At 40.6% G+C, this 25,583-nt stretch overlaps 1 protein-coding gene across 2 annotated transcripts in view; it reads right to left on the bottom strand.

Moving 5' to 3' along the window:
* The window catches only part of pde3b (phosphodiesterase 3B), a 54,756-nt gene that overhangs the window by 21,127 nt on the left and 8,046 nt on the right, over positions 1-25,583 (bottom strand). The gene's annotated exons all lie outside the window — the stretch shown is intronic.

Genomic DNA, 25,583 nt, shown 5'->3' with positions numbered 1-25,583 from the left:
TTTTGGTAGTTCGTACCAATACCACAGAAATTCCATGATTCTTGATACCTCATTCGATACCACTGCAAAAACAGAAACCCCATTCAGCACACACTCCTTTATTTTAAAACTCTGCATAACTTGTAAAAACTTAACAAATATTAACAAGTAAATAGAAACTTTGTTTTTCAAATATTTACACATATTGGCTACATCAGAATAGGCACACTGAGTTACAAGTGTAACATTGGCCTGCATACCAATACTTACACCTACTTTGTTTCATTTCAATATTATATTTGAAGATGTAATATATTTTAATCTTCTTTTGTTTGTTGTTCTTTCTTTTAATCGTCCTTTGGTGCATTTCTTTTCATTTCTTTTTGTGTGTTTCTTTTCTTTTTTGTATGTTGCTTCTAAAGCACACTGATTTATCTTGTATACAAATTGTGCTGGATAAATAAATGCCTTTCCTTGTAGCCTTCAAAATATTTATGTCAAATTACAGGAACAGCATAAAACGTCCTGCTGTAGAAATAAATACAATGGCATGATTACGTGCTTTCAATTTGATTTACAGTCCTGTAAGCATGACATCAACTAAAATGATCTGAGCTTTTTAACATTTAAGACTAGGCTGCATTAGAATAAAAAACACTTACAGAGTGAGGCATGAAGCTGCATCAAGATATGGTTTAAAAGCAAAACAAAACTATTGGCATCCTTTTCAAAATTGTGGTATTGACTTGGCACCAAGGTACTGATTCTTGTGACACTCCTCGTGTATGTGTGTGTGTGTGCATGAGTGAGCAAATGAAATGTATTTACACAGAAAGTGCACAGGTTTTGACCTGTGCTCCAGTTCCAGTACAATGCTTGAAAACTTTGGAATGAAGGTATAGGCGACAGAGCTTCATGACAGACATTTCTGTCTATTATCTACACACATGGTGTAGTGACACTTTACATTACGGATTTCCTGCACTGCATGATGCACTTCCTACTACAGGTATGGGTCTGCATGCTCCCTTAGAGACAGCACTCTAAGGCCTTTCACTGAAAGAAAAACAAGAAAAGCAAACCACTGAAACCACAATGGTACGTCTGCATTGGAGCTATGAGATCTTATCTGGCTCCAACTACGTCAATCGCCAGCATTTCAACCCTATCTGTCTGCTGGTAACCAAACAGAAGCTTTCACACATTACAGTTACAGTGTAGAGTAAAGTCTAAGCTGGCATACATTGTGTAAGACTGTGTTGCTGCACCTGAAATAGCCTAATCTTCTAAACCTTGAACGCTTGGCAAATTTAAAATAGCCTGAGCTGGTGTCCTAGTGATTTAGGTTTATTAATGTTCATTGTTTCTCTCAGCACATGCATCGTATCTTTGTTACCATTTTTTCAGCAATATAAACTAAAGTCAAACAACTGAAACCTATCACTTTTAACAGCAGAGCCAATACCAGGCACATTATTTCTAAGGCTGATGCCCTGCTGGGCCTGCTAGTGGTGCTAGAGGGAAGGTCAACGAGTCACTAAATTTGACAAGTCTCATCCTGTAGGCAACATGACGGTTGTCTCAAAATTTCACTGAAATGCAAAAATAGTTGATGAGATATAAGTGTGCAACATTAAAAATTTGGCCTGCTGGTGGCGCTAAAGGTAAGGTCACGGGGTCACCAAAACTGCTTTCATCCTCTGGCAACATGCATGTTGTTACCAAATTTCACGGCGATCCACCGAAACCATTTGGAGACACACGGCTGTGGACCAAACTGCTGACCTGCACACGGACAGACTGACAGACTGACAGACACGGTGACATGCAGGCCTCTGCCTCCCACAGAGGCAAACACACGGCCGACGTTTTGCTGTCAACCTCGGTGTGTCCTGACAATTCTGCGAGGGCAAAACGTACCCTGGAGGGATTTAGGTCTGACTGAGGTCTTTTCATGGAGAGAAACACTGAGCAGATTGCCGTGTTAAACCCAGGCAGTAAACATTCCCCTCCAAGAGCCATGATGTAGTCTCACCCTTCACCACAAGGGGGACAGACAAAGGAGGCTGAGTCTCATTTGTTAACCAACTTAACAACTCCAGCAAACTAAACCTAACCTACAACCCAGAGCTGCACCAGGGCTGGGTGGTCAGGAAAAAAATGTATGTATCATAATACATTTATATATCATAAGAATCAATATTATATAATCACTACATATGATAATAATCAATAAACTAATTGTTGCCTGTCACATTCAACAGCATGGAAATGTCAAGACTGAGAAAGCAAACCTGTGGAACTTAAATGATATTCGCTCAAAGGTGGAAACTCATTTGGCTCATTTTTTTTTTTTTTTTGTAGAAATATGAGTGTAATTATGCTTGGTGTTGTTAAATTAGAGAACAAATTTGGTTAACATGATATTACAATATCATAATATTATCATAATGTGATCTCATTTCAAGACGCATATACAATGATATTTAATTATCATCCATCCTCAACGCCCACATTTAATATGAGGTCATGATAAACTTATTTCAATTAGTCATCACATTGTTAGGAACTGGCATGGCACATCACGTTATACAAACAAAATTTAAGAAAAGAATTTAAAACAAATATTTAGGGAGGACTCAATATCATATTTTGTGATTCAAAATCCTGATAATGGCACTGACATATCATTAATTTAATCAAGCTAATTTAACTTAATACATTTAGTGAAATAATTTCATATGCAAAGTGAACCTTGATTCAGTTGTTTTATAATCAATTCAAACAGAAATGCACTTTTTGCATGGTGATATGTCCATTTTGGGGTGTTACAAGTGCATTTTTCCTGATCTAATAAACTAAATATATAACGAACCGGCAAGCCACGTCCCATATTTAAATTAGCAAAAATATTTATGTTAATCTCTTTGTATTGCCCCCAGTTCTAACATTACCGTTATACGTTTCCGACACATTATACTTGATATTTTTGCAGGCATCTACGGCAGGTAATAACCTGTGGCTGAGGGCATTAAATAGATCAGTGGCTCCATTCCTTCTCCTCTAATTAGTAGCTGTTTCACTGATCAAAGTGGGATGTTGGGCGTTTGTCATCAGCATCTGTACAATGCTGCCAAACATTTAATATGGCAAATAAGCCCTGCCATGGCAACCCGACACAGAGGCCAGCAAACAATGCTCCAAACACCATGGCAACGGGATGGCAGGAGATGGCCGGAGGAGAGAGTTGTTGGCCGTCTGCTTGTTTACGGAGAGATGCAGAAGGGCTGAATGAGGAGGGGGGCTGGAGGTGGGGGCAGAAGGAGGGGGATGAAAGAGTAAGAAAGAGAGAGTTGGATGACGATAGAAAATGCTGTTGGCCTTTATTTGACCGTTGGTGTTTTTCGAGCGGCCCTCTCGGTCACACATGCCCGTCCAGTGACAGGTGTCCTTCCTGCACACGCGATACAGCGTCGCATGTCTAGAAGCTGTGACCGCCTCACCGTGGTGTTACAGTATGCTCGTCATTGTACCTCGGCACAATAAATGCGCAAGACATGAATGGCCAACTCACAGGAGCAAACTGAGTACAGGAGCATGACTTTTCAATGAAGATATTTTGTTTTGATATTTCAGCGATGTTATGAAAACATAACATGAGGGTGGACACAGACACAGAGGGAAGCTGCTGGTACTCAGCCACCTGCACATGCGTGTATGCAAACATTCACATGCACGCACGCACGCGCACGGACACACACACACACACACACACACACACACACACACACACACACACACACACACACACACACACACACACACACACACACACACACACACACACACACTATCTTTCTCAGCTCTCCAACGTTTGAGAGTGACAGAGGACACTGAAAGGTAGACTAAATATTCATGGCAGTAAATCATGCTACACAACAACCTCATTCAAATTCACACCACCATAACTGTCATTTAGAATGAAGAGAGCAAATATCAGAGCCTGATAATGTGGGGACATGTTTATTACTGATAATGTTATATTACTACATTATGGCTGTATCTGATAATGTGGGGACATGTATATATAACAACGTTAGACTGCCTGCATCTTGTCTGTTTTGTCTCCTCCTGTTTTACTATTCTTGATTTTATGCCTTCTTGTAAAGCACTCTGTAAACACACAGACACAGAAGTGCGAGACAAGTCTGCCATATATCCAGTGTGTCTGTACTTCTGTGTAAAACTGCATCAACAGCAGGCACTGAGCCCACTACCAAGAACTGCTGGCTCTTGATTTAGCATAATAATAATAATAAGTAAACAATAATGATGGTATTTCTCAAACAAAATCACACAATTTCTCACTAATAAGACAAAAAACATTTGTTGGTAATTACTGAGAGTCAAAATTTCTCACTATTTTCTCTATGCACATTTTTTTAATCACAGCTTGCACTGACATTGATTCTACAAGCTTTTCCAGTTTGTGAATCCACATTCCAGCGCTCTTTGAGCGCATCCCACAGAGTATCTTCAGTGTGTTTTGCCTTTCCTCTTTTCAAAATGCTGCAAAAGTTGTTATGAATGGGGTTGCGAGGTCTGGCTAATGTAGTGCGAAACACATGCAAGTCAGCACTCCTTACTCTCCCTTGGACTTCAAATAGGCCTGGAATAGCTGCGATGCATGTTCAGAGTCATTGTTTTGCTGGAAATAACTCCTCTTCCACACAGCTTTAAGCCAGAAGGGCTGGCATGCCTCTGCAGAATAAGAGTGTATCTTCTCTTTGGTCAATGTGTAGTGGATCCTGTGCAATTCACAAACTCTCCAATAGGCAAAACTTCCCCACACCTGACTATTCCACACTCCCTCTGCTCGTATAAGTTCTCCGATTGCAATGGTAAAGTTCAAACTTTGATTCATCTGTAAACAAAACTTCCTTCCAGTCTTCAACAGTGAAATTCTGGTATTGTCTGGTGTAAACCTGTCATCGAAGAAGTAGTTTAGAAACTGCTACTCTCCAATTGAGGCTGCAGTCTGCAAATTGTATCTTACAGGATGCAGGTTTTTCTTTGTTCAGCTGACTTTGTGTCTTGGATGCAGAAGCTGTTTGGCCGCATAAAGATGTTCAGCTTGATATACCGCTCTTCAGATAGTGTGGTTAGTTTACGTCTACCTGGTCTTGCTTTTGATGAAAATGAGTTTGTTTATGTAAATCTCTCTAGCCTCTGCTGCACTGCCCTCTTTGAATTTTGCAGTTTAGTTGCAATTTGGCGATGGCATAGTAGTTCAGCACTCAGGAGAATAATTTGGTACCAGCTGCATCATCAGGCTTTTTTTTGACATCACTACAAACAGCTGGAAAACATTTTTCCAAAGAAGTTTTTTTTCTACAGAGCCTGGGAAAGAAAAATATATATATAACCATGAGATAAAACTCGTTCCCACTATTTAATTAACTTGTTCCCATGATTTAGTTCTTTCGTGTATTATTATTATTTAATAATACATGTATTATGTATTATTTGGTCAGCATCAGGTATTAGTTGTTAAAACACCAAAAACAATTTACACTGTGTATTTGCACGCATGTGTTAATATTTGAATGAAATATATGATGTGACTGCACTTGGAGAGAACCTCATCAAATGGTGTGCAAATAGGATATTCAGATATATTACAGTTTCATATGATCATTTCTTTATCAGTTCTACTTCTACATAACATATTCTTCAATAGGAAGTATCAACCCAGTAAAGAATTTGTATTAGTTGAAATAACAGGAGTGGGCTCAGACATTTAGACACCACTGTATGTGCACACCTGCATGCGGGGCCATGTTACTGTGTTTGTCACCTGGTTGAACTGAAGCCTGGAGTTATGCCAAAAAAAAAATAATAACTGCACAAAACGGATACAAAAATGGAGAGACACAGAGAGAAAATGAAAAATTACACATAGACATGCACCCACGTAAACACACAGTCACAAATAGCACTCAACAAAATAATGTTTTGCATACAATTATTTAACACAATACCAGTCGTAAATATTTCATAACAGGAGTCAATAAAACTTTGTAAGCTACTAGTTGGCCGGTTAGTTACACCTGTGTGTCATATTAGCTAAGCTGTAGCACTGTGGTGTGAGAGGTGGGGTCAGGCCTAGAAATGATAAAAACATGCCAATAAGTGTGTGCGGGACAGAGAAAAGGTGTCACTGGCAGGCAGGCAGGACATTTGTATGGATAGGAGCAGGGCGGTGCTGACGTCAGTCTGCAGCGACACACACAGCGTCAGCAGCCCTCTGCAGACGCACATGCTGATAATGAGGACTGGGCTCTAGCTGTCAGACACGTATGAGAAGAAATGAAACCACTGCGAGCACACACATGCACTTAAGCTCATATTCAAGAGAGTGAATGATTAGGACGGAAAAAGAGAGGACAGCCTGGTTTGATGCTTTCAAGCCTATGTTCAGGAAAGAGAGCTAACTAGATCACAGGCCTGCATTCTGTGTGTCCCAGTAGCATGACATATCTACATGGCCTGGATACGGCTGGGCCTGTAGTGCAAAGCCAAAACTCAGGCAGGCCAGTGGGGAGCACACCAGGAGCTGTGGGGGCTGAAGGCAGGGCCAGACTGGTATTAAAAATGTGGCCTTGAACTTTTGACCTAGAATGGCCCAGAACAGCTGAACCACAGACATTACCCTGTGCCCCGTCCCTCACAATATGGACACATGGTGGAAAAAGTATTTCTACAGATGCAACCTATTTTTACTGAATCTGTAAAATGCATTCCGCATATATGGTGTTCAATTATTTGATTTGAAATTTTAAATTTGGATAAAGAGATTGTGTTATTTTGCCTTCAAGTCCTCCTGGTAAACTCCTAGAAATAACAAAATATAATAACAGTCTTTTTTGGTAACTGTAATTGTGTTACTTTATAAATCAAACAACACAGAAATACTTTTTGCAGAAGCAACATACTGAAGAGTAAAAATATCACAAAAAAACAGGCATGAAATCAATATTTTAATCTATTTATTAAAAATGCACCTCAATTATACCTCAATTCAATTTATTTTTTCTCCATTTTTCCCCTGACAATTTTTTTTGGTCTGCTGCTTTTCCATGTTCTTTTGTTACTTAGATTCAGCTGCCGTTAATACACAACACAACGAGTCTGTCATTGTCTGCTTGCAGTGATGAAAGACACAATGCACCAAATGCACGAATGTAAAGTTGGAAAGAGGAAGAGGCTAGCAAGCTAACCAGCTGCCTGTGATCCAAGGAGAGAAGCCTTCCCTGGTGCTGGCACAATGGTTTCTAGGACTGGCCTGGAACAGTCAAGGAATTCTTAAAATCTTTTTGTATTGGTCTTGCTTGTCTCGGTGCCAGCCTGCAGGTCAAGCAGCCCACTGGGAAAACTCCTGGTGCTCCAGATGGCCAGTCCACCTAAGGCTGAAGGAGCTATAACCAGTGTCGTCAGGGCAACCTGGCAGGACCATGGAAAATTCTTTGACTAGGGAAAGGGGCTTGTGGAAAACGTCATCCTTCTCTTTCACACTCATTTACCACTTCACTGGACTGGTGTTGCTCTGTGTGTGCACTGTAATATCTTGTAGCAACGTCCCTGTGTTCCTCTGTATACAACTACACTATCTATAGCCATCATACTCGCGGCTAGGGGTGTGCCATATCATATCATACATAATAATACCGATAAAAATTTCGATATGATAAACAAAAAATAAACTTTAAATTACACTTCATGATACAATGGACAATTTTGCAATGTGTTCATATATTGAAGCAAACTCATGATGTTACAAACAGCAGCCACAGCAGCAACGACATGAAGCAGCAACAGGCATTGATGACAACAGAAGCAGCGTTACTGCAAAAATAGCTGTTGTACGAGTATTTGTTGGCTTTGGCTCTGCCTTCAACGCCCACAGATTGGCTAACTAGCTTACCAAGTAAAAATAGGTAACAATAAACTACAACAGCGCAGGACTCAAGCTGTAAATACAACTAGGGGGAGGATGTGAATTGTTTTTCTGAGTAGGAAGCACATATTTATAACTATATGCCACGATCACAGTATGAGAGAGGGCTGTAACAGTGATAGTAGGCAACAAAACAATCACCAACTCAATTAAAGCTCCTGTGTGAGTATGAAACTAAACAACCAAACACAAAGTACAATGACTGAGTATAGCGTCGCCGAGTTGCTGCACTGAAGAGTCACAGGTAATTTTTCATATTGGGCAGCTGTTTGCTTTGAAGATTCATTTTTGATTCACTATTTATGTTTCTGTAAGATCACCTCATTTTGAATTGTCGTTATGCTTACAACATAAGGAACTTAAGGATAATTTCTTTGGTGTTACTTCGTTTTTATTTTGTTAAAGCTCAAGTTCAAGTTCAAATTTATTTAGAGCCTCAAATCACTGTGTTCACAGTCTCAGAGGGCTTTACCGGCCCACAAGTTTACAATAAGCAAAACAGGATGACACCCCCTGACTTGAACCCTCCTGGCAAGCATGAAAAAAGTCACCAAAACCCATGGACAATAGGGAAAAAGGATGAAATCTTGAGAGGAACCACTGAGGACACAGGGAAGTTACCATTGTGCTAGTGAGAGTGGACTCAAACGATGGTACACAGGTATAGTAAATGTTTCATGCACCATGTATTGTTCAGTTCCCTGTTTACATAGCCAGCATTCCTTTTCACTTTCTGGAAGAATGCAATGGAGGCAGCCTTTTTCTTCACTTGTAAACAAAACACGTCATGGGACTACAGGTCACTGAATGTACGGAGCTGGCACTAGCTTTTGACTCTGGGACAATCTGCGATTGTCAGCAGTCATGTATTCAATAATTAAAGATAGAAGCTTCATGTATGTGGGCTGCCCTGGACTGCAGATCACACGTGTTACCCCATTACCATTGGTGCCAATGACACTTCCTGTCTCCTAAGTGGGCATGGAAGGCGTTTTCTGTCTGGCAACACCTCTGCGGCAGGGAACACCAACAGCTAGCAGCGAGCGGAAAAGGGGCAGGGTTTGAACAAACTAATTTTATAATACTTTATACCACTTGGCATTATCAAGATTGTCCCTCAGGTAAAAAATCAAGCTAAAAACAAAATAAGTTAAGGAATACAGTCCTAGGGGGCTACAAACGATGAAAACTATGTGCACCTCTACTGATGTAATGACTCTGAAGGATGACCTCCATTAACTGACTGATAAACTTCTTTGGTCTGGCATAATGGTTGTGACATAGTACATAATGCCCAAATGGATATACAAGCATCCCATACATTATACATTTTAAATACAAGATAATCATGATTATTCCATGATTTCCTTGTGATTCTTTTTTTGTTTTTATTTATCTTTACACACTTTCTAATCACCCTCATGCAGAGAAGTTAGAGGTTGATGTCTGCGGCATTGACAGCCAGTTGTCACCCACTTGCAGAAAAGATCAGTCAGAACAAGGTTGACTGCAGGACAGACAAAGTGGCAGCTAAATGGGAGGGAGTGGCTTTGCTCCATGGAATTGCAGTGGTGAATTACGGCTGTGCTCATGGGAGGTAGCTGGAAAATCCCCTCCCAGCACTGAGGTCTTAGGGAGGCCAAGTGACTGCACAAGGTCAAGGGACAGGGATATGAGGAGAAAAGTGTGTGTTTCATTAGACCTGACGGCACATGTTCTGGGGAAATAGGTAAAGCAAAAAGAGAAGGGTTGCTGTCAACTGATCACCATCTGGTGGTGACTTAGATCAGATGGCAAAGAAGACTGCTAGGCAGACCTGATAAACCCAAGTGTGAATGGAGAGTCTTCCAAGAATGACTGTTCAAAGTCTCTGCCCAGGTCGATTTCAATCACCACCACCAAATGCACTTTTCCTGTATCCTGGAGAAGGTTGAGAACATGGTGCTTGAATGAATGCTGATCAAATCCTCTGTGGTGAAAGCAACTGTTAGGAGCTGTGGCCAATAGGTGGTCGGTGTCTGTCATGATATCAACCCAAGAACCTGCTGGTAGATACAGGAGGGCTGTGAGGCTGAGGGTGGAGGCCTCTTAGGTTTGGCTGGCACAGAGGATTCCTGATTCAGCAGAAAGATGCTGACAGGCTGCAGCTGCCAAAACTGCAGAAGCAAAGGCCTGGCTGCAGGACAAGTTCAGAGAGGCTATGAGAAATGATTTTTGAGCAGCCCCAAAGAGGTTCTGGCAAGCCATTTGGAGTCACAAAAAGGGAAGTCAGGACACTGGTAGAAATCTGGGGTGTAGGTAGCGCCACTGCAAGCAGGGCTGTGAGTAACAGGGACCTATGGACCCCAACACCTTGATATTTTCTTATGTTTTTTTCCCCCACCAGTTCAATATCAACTGCCAGTCCTTTGCTGAGCACAAGGCTTGCCTCGTGTCTTTCTAGGTGTTTTCCTTTTGAGTTGGTTATTGTTGGTTATTGTTGTCTGAAACTGGATTTGGCTGCAGTACCAGACAGTGTTTGTGTGTTTTCTGAAGGTGTAGGTCCTGTGAACAATTGCTGCATACAGGCCAAATTTCACCTACTTCTGTCACTGAGTCAGGGCATGCTGACCTCGAGGGGGACACTGTTAGAAGGTGGAAGGAACGTTCTCTGTTCAAGACAACATGTTGGAAGATTCTGGGCCTGAACCCACCTGAATGGCAGAGTTCCCTGAGATAAATAAGCCAATGCACCAGGGGTTGATATTTGTCCCCAAATGTTTTACGCCCTGGCCCTATCATTCGGGTGTCACAGTTGACATGTCATGTCTTTTTACAGACAGTGCCTCTGACCAGCAGAAACAGGTGGTGGTCCCATGTTTAAAAAGGTTGGACTAAAAGGTGTGTTCTGACTACCGGGGAATCTGACTGCTCATACAGCCTAGAAAGGCCAAGTCAAGGTGCTTCCACCCGATGGGTGAGGTTCACATTCAGAAGGAACAATGCCAAGTAAGACTTAGTGTCCATACAGCATATATGTTATTTCATTATTATGTAATATTTATTTTTAACATTTGCACTCTTTTAATTATTTCTACGCCTACCAACGTCTTCAAACTGCACAAAAATCACTCTGAAGAGTACCTCACAATTCACAGGCATACTGAAGGTCTAGTGATCCAGCACAATAATTTGCTTTAGTGTGCTTAAGACTGATTTGATCTGATTATACTGAATATTCATACCTGATTCATGCCTCTACAGCTGATATATCATGATTCTATTCATTTACCCTCCATAAATACAGGTACAGCCAAGGTAGCTGAATTGTTTAATAATAAAATTGTTACATACTTGTATACATCACTGCTATGTTTACAATAATTAGTTTCTTATTTTTGATCAACTGAACATTGTCTTCGATTGTCTGCTGAAATCATAATATAAGCCTGCATACTTTATTTACATCACCTGTGTTGTGTCAGATAAATTAGCTTAACATCCTGACTGTGTTTTATTATCTCATGGGATTGAAGAGAATTGTAAATGCTACATACAGTATAGGACTGTATGCACTTGCATGTTCACCATGTATGAAAAAGACATGCATGCTGCTCTGAAGTCTCCTGATGCAGTCTGAAATTCAAAGAAAGAAAATTTACACAACCCAGACTACAGAAAAACAATCACTTATGAGACTAGTCTGCTCAGATGTACTGCTGCACTCTTGAGGTTTTGAAGCTAAAAGGGGTTCAGGAGGTGACTGACAAGGTGTATTACAAACAAAAAGGAATGTGAAGCTTACTTAGAGAAGAAAATCTCAGCACAACTATCAGCATTGACTCACACAGTTGAAGTTTCTGTCGTTGGCTGCTCGCCAGACAGAGTGGAGCTTGCTGCATAATGACAAACACGTGTTTGCAGGAACAACAAAAATGCCACAATCTGAGTAAGGTCAACCCTAGTGCGTCAATGATGAACTTTTTCCCACAATGGCATGTTTCTGGCTCAAATGGCCCATAACTTTTGGCTGTACTCAATACCAAAGCTCTGTAGGCACATACCAATACTGAAAAAATGTAGCTGGCAAATCAGTTGCATTTTCCCCCTATTCATAAGAATGAAAACATTAATCTCTTTTCTTTTTAAAACATTATTAAACATTATTAAGGCCAGAAAAAAAATCATACTAAATCTGTATCTGAATCCAAATGCCACCCTCAATCTCTCCTGTCAAACTCTTTCCTGTCTAACACTGCTATGTGCTATCTATTACATCACAAATGCCAAAAGAGGAGAAAAACCTAATCCTAAAAAAATGCCTGACAATAGGTCACAATTGTTGAGGATTTGTTTGGAAGCTGTGCTTGGAACTGAGTCCCTTGCACTCACAGCTGCTCTGTACCCACAGCCAACACAGACAGATATACTGCAGGTATAAGTCTGGGGGTTCACATGGGCCTCCTCAGTCACTAAATGTATGTGGCCTCGGTCACACACACCCCGAACCAAACATCCTCAAAACCTAGAAGAAGAATGTCTCTCTGATCAAAACACAATATTATGCTCTCTATACACCAATATTTAAAATATGGATGGCAAATTTGTATACCAAAAACAGCTAAATAAATGTGATTTCACCAATAACCCACTAAAACCTTAATTTAATTCAATTCAATTTTGTGATTGGGATTTTATCACAAGTTTACTGGAAGCCATTCAATAAATCACGGCCCTAGAAATAGTTGTAGGCAGCCTGCTGTATGGGTTATATGCAGGTTACATTTTATCTGAGCTTAATACTCGCTGTTGACCTGGACCACAGCAATGCAACCGTATCACAGGAGGTTGGCAAGAATATAGGCATCTATGACCTTTGCAGAGTGGTGGCAGAGAGCCCAAGTGTAAATACTCTGAATGGTCCTTCTCAAATTCCTTTCTCCCTGCTCTGATTTGCCGATCTGCATGTTCGTATAAAGATCCTTGGTTTATCTGTTAACACAAGTAATTATTAAAACGACCGTCGGCCTTGTGACGCACCCGACGTGAAACGGGTAAAGCAACCGGATCAGCTTCATATGTCCTCTGAACTGAGAAGATAAAAGATAGAAGATAATGAACTTAGTGGATAAAATCAGCGACAGGGGTGTCCAACAAGCATGGCAAAGTTACGAGTATCATCCTTTCAGTAAACAATAGTGGTAAAGGTGATCTGAGTGCAAATATATTCTGTGGCCAGGCAGCCCTGGAGTTCACTGTCTAAGGCAAGATACATCACATCCACATGAATATATGTTTATTTTTTGTTCTTTACAACTGTTGAAGAAAGCACCATGAAATGAAAAAGGAATACCCAACTGTGGGGGAAAAAACAAATCTACAATCTCGTCCATGTTCAATTTGTCTGTTTTTCACCATCCAAAATCCTTGACCAATCGCCCAAGACCCTTCACTTACAATCATCATACTTCCAAATCCTTTGAATCAGTACTATACTTATTGATCACGGCACCTGCATCCATAGAATAGGGCTTAAACGCAAAGCAACCAATACGCTACATTTGAATGTGATTGATTTGCTGTGCACAGTTAATCAAGTCAAATTGAATTCTTTAAATTTATACAGCACAGTTAAGAGTCCACTTAATCCATTTTGGCATTAGTCTTCCACATACTTTTCCTATATTCGCTGAGTTAGATAGACAACAATTAAAAAAAGAGGATGCACTGTCCACGATGCTAGAAAGGGAAGTAAATGTTGTAATAGGCCTGTGGTGACATGATGAGAGCATTTACTTTCTGACAGCTTACTGCAAGGAACATAAATCTGCCAATATCAACCAATGCCAGCTCCATCACAATCTGACCACTATTGGCCAAGTGGATCCAGGACATACAGTTTTTACTAATATGTTTGTCCCATATTATGTTAGAAAAATGTAGACATTCCATTTTTTATTTATTTATCGATTTAATTTTATTGTATTTTTATTTTTATTTTTTTGCAATAATTAGTGATTTTTGAAAGTTAAAATTTTCATGCTCATAAGATATTGTTGAGATAAGATTGATAATTAAGTGATTTGGTGGAGATTCTTTTCCCCTTTAATAATGAACAGAGTACTCTTTCACATAAAACTCTCCATATTCCCATCACATTCTAACTAAAATAGTGCCTCTGTATCACAGTGCAAACATCTGATGTGTGTCCTTCACAGCAACTGTTTTGTCAACTACGGAGTCCAAGAGCAAGCAAGCTTGGAGCCGTGGAGGCGTGAGTACAACAGGAAGGCTCTACCTGATATGGACATGAGAGTCAGATCAAGGAGGCTTGAAGCCTTGTAAGGGAACATCTGGTTTTATCATGGAATCAGTGCAGGCTCCTCTCATAAACATAACCTAACGCCTGAGCCCTGGAGCACTGGCCAATAACAAGCATGTGAACACAGACGCCATCTATCAGAGCCAAGCGGCGGGGGGAGGAGTTAACAGGGAAGTAGAGAGAGAGTGAGAGAGACAGACAAAGAATGGGAGAAAGAGAGAGACCACGACTGAGAAATGGTCTGTTGTCAAGTAAATCATTTACAAGTAAATGACCAACACTGGCTCTAGGCAGTTTCTCGTTTCTCTTCTTTTTTTATTTCACAGTCCCCCAGCAGTGGATAAAGCTAAAGTGACCAGGAGGTAACAAAAAACAACAACAACATAAAAAACCAACAACAATGTCATTGGCAAAGAAACTTTAATAACTTAATGGCTATATCAGTGTGATTGCGCCAAATGTAACTCGGTTATCTGGGTTAATTCGTTGTGAATGTCAGTGTGTGTGTTCCATAGCAACAGCATGCTGCAGTTTGTTCTGTCCTCTTCTCCTGATCGTGGTGTGAAGGCCTGGGTTGGATCACACAGGTAAAGGTCAGCATCATGGGGCTGCTGCATGTACTGTTCAAAATGTCTCACCAGTACAAGATTTGTTTTTGTCTGCCGCTTCTGGCTGGATTTCTGTTGGTTTTTTTTTACAAGGTGTGAAGCCCTACGGTAGCTTTGTAGAAGTGATTTAAAAAAGGCATGAATAATGCATTAGACTAATAAACACAATTAGAAAGCAAAATTTTGCAGCACTGAATAAAGAATCAGTTCAAAATACAAATATTCAACTTAAATCTCTCAAAATGTTCACGCCTTTTCTAACCAATTTCTGTTCACCCAGAATGTAAATATATTCACAGACCAGCTTGCAAACTGGCAAATAGAAGCGGTTAACACAAACTCTTTTCATACATGATCTAACCTGCGAGTGCAGCCACAGGCAACACTACACTATGTGGACACGCTTTAACAACAGCCCTACTGAGAGTTTACACCTGACATAACAGGAGCTGGTTACAACAACAGGTGTCGTAGATACAAAGCAACTGACACCTGTAGCCGCTGTATCCTGCAGCAATGTGAGAGGCCACATAATGGTTTTGGTTGCAAAGTCTGAGAGCAATAACTTAATGTTTTATGAGAATAACATAGCCAGGCTTTGTACAAGGGTGGGTGTAAATTTCACGTGGTGGAGACCCTGGAAATGAAACAAGACTGTCTCTGCATCCTGCCATAAGGCTAGTAGGCTGTGCCAGTGAGGAACACTGCGAATGTGCTGTTGGAACAACAAACAAGAGAACGAGAGAGAGACTCATCGCTTAAAACTAGGCTACAGGTTTTATGAATCAAAAAGAGATAGGAGGAGGAGGAGGAACGGCTCCAAATGTAAAGGATGCACTCCGGTTCATACAAGAAGTGTTTTCAAGGCTTGAAGGAAATCCATTGAAATTATGCTGCAGGCCTGTAGGAGATTATTATCACATATGATCAGCCAAAAATGGAAGAAAAAAAAAGAAGAAGAAGAAAAAAAACAGATTAGATTCACAAACACTCATTTCATTTGACTAAAATAATGTTGCGACTGACAATGGAAGGCCTAAACTAATGTAATGTCATATTCTCTAATTCTCCTCCGTGCCCTCAGACTGGATTGCATCAACGATATTTGAATTTGAACACATTACATATTCCTGCCTTTTAGCGTGAGCATTTCAGAAAGACTATGTGGGAGTGACCTTCATCGCAGGACGCTCCAGTCACATGACTTCAGGGCTATTTCAACAGCTGAATGCAGGATATCTAATTTATTTGTAGATATTAATCCATTCAACAAACACAAGTCCCTGAGCCGGTGTTGTTTGTGAATCAAAATGTATGAGTTGCATTTGGAATCGCTGTTAAAAAAAAAAAAAAAAAAAAATAGTGTGACAAATGTACGCAGATAAGACTGTGGTAATAAAACCTGTAATTAATTAATTAAAAGGTGTAATTGCTATATTAATATAAACTAATACATATTTGTCAACTGAAAAATCCCACACGTTACAAATGCATCATGAGCATGCAGTGACTGGTCTTGTCACTCAGTGTTACTTCCCCATTAAAGGTTTTTTAACAATGGGAACCTGCAACAGGATTCGATTCGGAGCAGAGGGCTGAACTGAACACGCCAGAAATCTACATCCGTAAGTATGAATGTGAAGCCAAGCAAACTGCTTACATCACCTGAGATAGATGTCACCCGGCATAAACACTGGAACACGCTGGCTGTCAGATGAGTCAGTGTCACACAAACAAAGCTGAAGCAGGTTTACTAAACAGAGGTAAGGAGAGCAAAGGTGAGGCCTACATGCTCCCGGTACATCCTACAATCTGAGAAGTACAAACCTCTTTTAGATGCATGAGGAGAAAAAAAAAATTGCATTATAAAATGTGGATAAATTGCAGTAAATGGGCCAAATATTCAAAATCACTGGCATGGTCCTTTAAGAGAAAGGAAGAGATATAAAATAGTCAATGTGTTCAGTCTCTAAAAAGAAGTCATGATCCTGGAGACACATGTGGCATCCATTTGCACACATCACACTCTCAAAAGAGCTATATTCTACACATCTTTGTTTCAGACTAGCCCAGAGCTGCGTTCAAAATCCTGTAAAGTTTTCCTCATGAAAAGGGAATCTACAGAAACACTGAGCCAACCACCAGAAATCATAGTAGTGAATTAGTAAATTAAATTTTTTCAACAGCATTTGTTTCTGATACAGTGAACTCACTGTAGGTTTATGTATCATGAAGGATGAGACAGGAAAATGATTAAAAAAAAAAAAAAAAAAAAAAAAAAAAAAAAAAAAAAATCATCTACCAAAATGGCTTCCATAAGATATAGCATATTTGCAGTGGTCGTATTGGACAGTAGTGTTGTTTCCCTCCTCACTGGCACCTGTGACATGCAAAGTTTAATTCACTTAGTTTTCTTATTTGGCAAGGTATTTTATGTCTGCATCTGCTAGTGGGCCATCAAGATAAGAGTAGACATAATAATGTAATAATGTAATATGTAAAAAAAAATGTAATCATGTTAATTCTACTACAAGAGAAACTTGATGTTTTCAGTATCAGCAATCACTCAAAAGAGTTGGAAAATGTCAGCATGTCAGGTATCAGAAAAAAAAAAAAAATCCAATATCATGTATCTCTACAAAATCCACAACGTGAATTAGCCTACAGGATGTTCACATGATGGCTATGCACAGTAGAGTTGATCTTTTGACAGAAATGCTGCGTCTCTGATCCATGCCACCTCCGCTCTGCTGTCTGCAGCAGCGCCCACTGCCTGACGCCCGCTGTCTGCTGCAGCATGCCAGGGCCTCTGCTGTTGATGTGTGGCATCAAGTCTGCTGTTGATCTGGTTGATCCTTTGATACAGGGTCAGGACACATACGGGCAAAGGAGGGTCACAGTGACTGCTGCAGTCAATCCAATGCACTGCAGCCAAAGGGCAAAATAGCATTACCATTAGCTGATGTTTTAAAAGCACTCAAACCCTTTAGAAAAAAATGAAAAAATAAAGATGAAGTAAGTACCTTATTTTTTTAATCTACCAAAGCTCTCAAGGGACTGCATCATGTGCAGATACATTAGCACTGTGATAGTTGATTGGACTCGGTGGAGAAATTCTCTTTGGGTTTGCCTCCCTCCGCAGAGGCTCGGCTACAGATCTAACAGCGTGTCTCGCTGAAAGACACTTCAGAGGGGAAGCTGCTTGCCAACACAAGGGCGTGAACCCGGGACTTCTGGCTGAAGGACAGTCTCCCTACTCGTGATGCCACCCTGCTGCCCATTGGGCCTCAATCAGTAAATGTCACGCTTCAAACATGCTTCAGAGCACCTTATGTCAGGGCTCTCGCAGGGAGCTCAATTTGGTTTAGAGGGCAACAGCAATGACAGTTAGGGTGGGCCACATTTCCGACTGTATCTGAGCAGCATATTATGCATGAGCTGCCAGGGTTGGGGGCAGGGGGGTGGTGAGGGAGGTGTGTGGTTGGGGTTGTTTGGGGAGGGGGTTCGGCCCTCTGCTCGCTCTCTCTACCATCAGTGAAGTCCATATGACTGCTGCAAACACCTATCTCTGCTCCGCTGACATCCCCTGTGTCTGACGACGATAGTTTATCTCCACCAGCAGCCCACATCGGCCATAAAAAACTGCCATTGCGCATGCACGCACACACACACACACACACACACACACACACACACACACACACCCATTGATCAGTTCAGAAAGGCCCCCTCTCCAGCCTACTAGTTTGCAGGTTTTTAAGTAATAAGGAAGCTGACACTGAAGAATTCCAGGACATAAATAGATGCACTGCCTCCTATATAGACTGATAAAATAATGTTTCATTGTTCATTAACTTTTGTCCCATGACAACAAGAATATTCTGCCTCATGTAACACAAGACAAAAAACAAAAAGCAAAACAGAAATCAGCAACAAAGAAATACACTAATTCCACCAAGAATGATAATACAGTGAAATGCTGTTTCTGTGAGCTGTGAGAAGAAAAGCCAGAGTATTATTTTAATCTGAAATGGAGATAACTAGCTTTTTGTTTGGTCCACGACAACAGGTCAAATTTCTTGCACTGTCAGGGGAGAGAGAGAGAGAGAGAGAGAGAGAGAGAGAGAGAGAGAGAGAGAGAGAGAGAGGGAGAGGTTCCAAGGAATTGATTACACTGAACAATGGTGAGCAGAGCGAGAACAACCTTGGCCGGATGGGGGAGATACCACACGGGAGCTCTCAGAGTCAGAGACCTTCCTCAGACACAAGTGATTGATTTTTTCCCCTCTCTACAAAATCTCACTTACGTTATGAGGAGCAGGAGGCGGGAGGGGGGTCTGGTATTTGAGCCTGTGTGTGTGTGTGTGTGTGTGTGTGTGTTGAGGGAGGGGCAGAAGGGGTTAAAGTGAGAGAAAAAGAGACAGCGACAGAGTAGAGAAAAAGGGAAGAAAAGGGGGTGGGGATTGGCTGGGTGCAGTCACTCCAAAAATTTTGCCTAAACCTCACCATTCCACTTTCATAGATTTGCTATGCGCTAAGACTCTCAGAATTGATTGTGCTCAATTATTTGAAATGGCTATCCTGCTGGTTGAAGTTTGGGTTTTCATTGCAGTGACTAATAGTGCTTCATAGTTTTGCCCTTTTCAGTGGGATCTGCCCTCAGCTGCTAAACACACACAAGCCCTCCTCTGTAGCTGCGGCTGACGTCAACCGTCACTTAGCAACAGCCTTTTGGTGTAAAAGCAGCAGTGCTGACACCGTTTTCAAAAGAGACGCACAGAGAAAGACAGAGAGAAATTCAGAGAGGATGAGAAAGGGAGAGAGAGAGAGAGAGAGACAGAGAGAGAGAGACAGAGAGAGCGAATAAAACGAGGGACAGAAAAGCAGGTTGAGAGAGTGAATAAAAGTTTGGACAAAACATTTGCCCACCGACTAATTTTTCAGCGAGATGTGAGGTGCAGTGCAAAAAATGTAATTGTAAGCAGTTTTAGTGGCCCCAAAACTCGAGATGCCTGTATTTAAAAAAAGATGCCAGCTCTTACATTATAAATAATCTGCGCAAATGATCACCAAAAGCCTTTAGAAAATTTGAGGCAACAGTTACATCACAACAATGAGCAGGAATCTATGTCAACACTTGCTCTGATGAAATGATAAACATCGACATCTATTTTCCCCTGAAACTACCATTTACATCTTTCACCTTTATTTCCCTATAGCCGCTGCACAGCAGGTTATGGGCTTCCAGCATCTATACCACAGCAAGCTGATTTAAGTACACCACCCCTCATCCAAACCTCGCCATGGGCTGCCTTGCTCTCCCTCCCTCCACTCTCACCCTGTCACTGGGCTGAATAAACACTCAGCACATGCAAGGTTCAACAACCTCCTCCTGAACTTAAAAGCTTGGCCACCTGAAATATTTGCATTGTTGGAAACCTTGTGGTGTGGTCAAAATCTTTCAAGATGAGCTGTGCATGAAATTGCCTGCTTTCTCTGCAAACCAAGGGGTATTGATGATTGTGTGGCGAGTCTGGTCAGTAGTCTGGGGAACTGCTTGTCTTTATTCATCTTATCTAGGCGTTTTGTATGTGGGATTTTTTTCTTGAGTGCATACAGGCTCGGGTATGAGAGGTAGATACACCAAAGAAAAAAAAAAAAGAACCCCTCAAAAATGAGCATAATAAGCCCAAACTTGGATGATAACAACCGTTTCAACGTCCCTTGCCAATCCAGCATTTTGTCCTTTGAGTTGATGTGCTTCAACATGATGAATACACAAATTCAGCCATGCAAACACAAATAGGCTTCAACACACACACACACACGCACACAGAAACGCAGACACACGCAAACCCACGGCAGATAGATGAGGTCAGATGAGCATACATCACATCAAGGCTCTTCAGAGGAAAATAAAGAATGGACTCTGTGTCATTTCTTCTGGAAGCACACTGCACGCTCATGGCAGTTCAAAACAGAGCATGAGAGAACTAACATAAAAAAAATTACATTTCAAGTAATAATAAATAAAATACAGCCTATTTCAAGAGAAAAAAAGAATTAAAAGGAAGAAACTAAATAAAACCATCGAGGCATATTTTTTTGAGGTTTGTTTTGAGGGCAATTCTTCAGACAGCGAAGTCATTAGGCTAAGCCCTGTAAGACCTATCATGAAAACTCAAGAGCTGCAAGCTAATTGCTAGTGATCATGACGCAAACCGTTTCCAGGGTAACTCAAGTTTTGGAGTACCGGCTCCAGCATTTCCTCATCTGTTTGCACTCACACCAGCAGGCTGACAATGCAGTCGCTGCATCCTGTTTCACTCTGCAGTCAGCCAAACACACAGCACCTCGCTCCGCTTAACCCTTTCACTCTGCGAGTCCTGCAGCTGCCAATGAAAAAATAACAGCGGCTCCACAAACTAGTTTTCACCCTCCACAAAGCAAACGGGGAGCAATGTTGCTCGCAGAAGTATCAGAGAGCCACTCAGCAGAACATCTGCTTCCAACACGAAGGGGCCAAATTTGAACTCAAACAACGACTAAAAATGAGCAGTAACTTTTCAAATCTGGTTATAAATGCAGCCGCAACACCTGAACAAAGTTTGTGACAGATACAGGGAGCATTCAGACACGCTGATTCAGCTCTACCATCTATTTGTGGCATTGATGTGGAGCTGTGAGGTAAAAAAAACTAGGACACTTTTTGGTCTTGATGTCTCGACTGACACAACCTCCTCAACGCTGAGGTTTACTTCACACTTCAGTGTCTTTCAGCTGAGCCTCGATCACATTTGATGAAACTGGATTTTGACCTGCGAGGCAGGAGCCTTAACGTGACGAACCGTGTTTCCATTTAAAATTTCAGCTCGAGCAAGGTTCCCAAAATTATGCAGATCTGTAAAAATGCACACCTGTATTACAAGCACATCCACAGAAACCACAGGACAGTCAAAGCTGTCACGCTGCGTATGGTTTCACATGGACAGAGAAAGCTTGTTCGTGTCATTGATCATGCAAGGATTAAAGTTTGCTTGACGGTCCACTGACAGGTACACAATCACACTTTAACTTGTAATAACATTAGTTGCTCAAACACAGAGGCAGTCACCAGTTTAATATTGCAGCTGCACTCCAAAAACAATGGAAAGAATTAAAGGTCTTTACTGCCTTTTATTGTTGTAAACTATTTCTGGGTTACTGCCTACTTGCCACAGTCAATTTAAACAATTTTTTGTGCAGAGCTTGTGCTCGGAATTTTTATTTCAATTTTTTTTCCCCTAGATGATGTGTCCAGTATGATTTGAGATTTCTAACATTTTGGCTGTGTGTATGTATGCAGGCCTGTACTTTACCTTTTCACAATTATACACCTGAAAAAAAAAAAAAAATTAAGATAAAATGTTAAATAAAAAATTAAGCTGACTGAAGGGTTGCATTAGGGCCTATTAAAGCTGCATTCAAGCCCTTATTCATGCATCATTTGTGCCACACTTCTATGAACAAATCACCTTCGCTGCTTATATTTATAATTTGATATCCTATATTATTATATTAGAAAGTGCGAATTTTCATTAATTTTTCATTATCTAATTTTAATTTTAGTAACTAAAAAAGATTGTGGTGTGTTGTGTGTTCACATGACACTCTGAGCATGTGTGATGTGACAGTGGTGCAGTGTCCCTAATGATTTAATTTAATTTGATTACCGTTCATGCATTTACTTGCCTCCTTAGTCCAAATTTTCGCACCAGCTTGAAAAAGTTCCCATGCACTGTGGACCATTAATACTGAAAAATGCACAGCAGCTTGTCACAGTGTAAATGTATTGAGGTGAGACAGTGGTTTTGTTTTTGATAATGCTGAGCCAAAGTGCCAGCAGACAGTCTGGGCAGAAGAATTTGATCAAACATGAGCCATTTCACTAAATGCATCGAGGCTTTCATCTCCACAGACGCTACAGCTGAAGAGGCTGCGAAGGCACACAGCACAACACAGAGGTGCATTAGCTGCTTGCTGGCCCACACACAACAAACACACTGTCACATTTTTTGTCTCATCACAACAATAATAAAATAACCGATTTTTTTTCTGACATAATTGTGTTTCTACACTGGCTGAAAAGCATTTTAAGAAGAGAGCTGAGAAACACCTCACGCAAGCCTCATTTTATAAACCATAAACATATTGTATTCTGAGATTCTACACTCAATATTATCTCTCTCCACCACTATTATGTTAAAATATTTCAGTGTTTATTGTGGATAATTTGTTGAATCACAGTAATCATAACAACTTGTTTTATACTGTCAGTTCTCCTACATAAATGTGGGCTTGAAAATATCAGATGACACTAAAATACTGTGTGCTTTCAGCAGAAATAAACATTCCATAAAAAATGAAAATGTATAGTTTAACATAATAAAGACAATTATTTTGAAAAATAAACATAATTTATAAATGGAAAGGCCCACGGCTCCTTGTGATTTTCTACATGAGCAATCCAGGCAGTCTGAAACACAATGCTGTGCGGTTCCTTTTTCACCTAAACACACTCTCTGGTGCACACAGTCGGAGGAAAGACACTTTCTTCCCCTCTCATCACTGCTGGAGGAAGACACTATATTCTACTGGGCGATTAGCAAAAGTTGGCTTTTTTTCTTCTTTGCAGTCACCCTGTGGTACGTCACTGGGTTGTGACGTCAATGTTATATCATTCCACATGGCTTTACAGCAAGCGAACGTGACAGCTGAGAGCTGCTCTGCTTTTTCACCGCTCTCCCTCCCAACCTCTCTCTCTCTCTCTCTCTCTGCAGCCTGCTGCTCTGTTCTGGTGTGGGTAGAGGTTAGTTAAGAGCATTATTTACCCCCGCCTGCATCCTAACCTCACCCCCTTGGAGGGGTAACCACACAAAAAGAGGGCCTACTCCGTGGATTCATCCCTGCCTTGCCAGGATTGCCTCTACAGTCTCTCTTGTGAAGTAGAGCTTTGTACAGCCCTGCTGTGAAAGCCAAAAAAACAATAACCCTTCTTTAAAAAAGCAATTATCTCCATTGTATTCTCTTTAATTTGAAAGATAACTGTTAGTCATGTGAACATGAATTGTGGGCAGAACAGGTTACCACGCAGGCTGGATGGTAAAATCAGAGCTGTGGAAAACAGGAGTATTATGTTGACAGAATAATTACACTTCTGTCCATCTGAGTTACAGAGAAGGTATAAAAGGCTGCATAAACGATTATGCAATGACCCACAACAGAACATCAAAATCTGAAGAATTTTTCTAAAGAATTTCAGAGGCAAACAGTTCATCAAAAATGTTGACCGAATACTAGGTTTCATTTGGTTGAGACCTATGATGTTATTAGATTTGCATGTCAGTACCTTGTGGACAAACTATTTCCTCGTGCAAGACTGACAGAAATCTTACTATCCAAAAATACTAAAAAAATAAATAAATAAAAAAAATCCTCCAGACACACTGGCACAAATCAATTGTTCTTTCTCTGAAACACATGACAAAAGTTTGCAACATCCTTACACTGTGACACCAGGTTCACTGACTTATTTAGCCGGCCTGTTTAGAGACAATATGACAATAACTCAATAATAAAGAGATGCACTTAATGAGAGAGATATGGGATTAAATTAGGGATTGCAATTCTGAGAATTTGGCAGCGTCAATATTTATAACAGATGGAGCTTACTTTGTACACATAAAAAAAATGTGCAGACTAAGCTAAGTGAGAAATGACGTCAGGGAAACGTGGATTAAGGATTAAAGCTGTCAGTCGTCCGTCCACATTGTTGTTGGAGGTATACCACATTTTGTGCTTCATGAGTAGCAACTGATGGTGGTAACAACTTAACAGGGACAAAAAAACACATCAATAGACTGCATCCTGTTACATGAATTATGAATCAGCAGCAGTCTTGACACTGTTTCATTTATAGTGAGGACTGTAAGATGGCATGCTCCATGGAGGGTTTTCCCTCCCAGTCAGTCTGACACATTCAGGGATCACACCTATGACAGAGACGTGCTCGGCCACGGAGCGTGTCACAGTCGAGCCGCGCTACGTTGCATTCCTGCAGAGAAAACTGAGCAGCTTCACTGTTTGCTTATGATTTGTGCTCAATTTTCAGCAAGACCTAAAGCATTCTTTTTACCCCACAATGTGACCGTGGAAAATTGAGAAGCCTTATTATGAACGCTGACTTATTATTCTCAGTATTTGTTTACAGCTTAATTTTAAAAACATAAACATAAAAATGCATCATGCGTTCGGTTCCATTTGAATTAACTGAACAGTTCAAGTGTAATTAAAATAGATCACAAAATACTTGGTCAAAGCTGCGACTGATAAAGAAACGCTTCAAATGATGCAGGTGAACGAGAGGAAACATAACAGCTGAACAGAGCAAAATAAAATCCTTCTGGTATGCGCAACAAGTTTTCATTTTAAAATTTACATTATGGCCTACTGTCAGAGACCGTGACACAGATTAAAATTGAATGAAGTTTATTTTTCCACATTACACTAATTAAATAAATAGGGAAAAGTATTAAAAATATAAGTGAGTTTGGATATTATTCTGTTATCGCCATACCATGATATGAGCCCCAACAATTAAAGCTATTAAGCACCAACTCCATGATTAGAATGTTAAATT

The sequence above is a fragment of the Myripristis murdjan genome, chromosome 3 (assembly GCF_902150065.1).
Source record: "Myripristis murdjan chromosome 3, fMyrMur1.1, whole genome shotgun sequence".
Classification (NCBI taxonomy): domain Eukaryota; kingdom Metazoa; phylum Chordata; class Actinopteri; order Holocentriformes; family Holocentridae; genus Myripristis; species Myripristis murdjan.
Note: the sequence above shows the minus strand (reverse complement) of the source record. Positions and strands in the feature narration are given on the sequence as shown.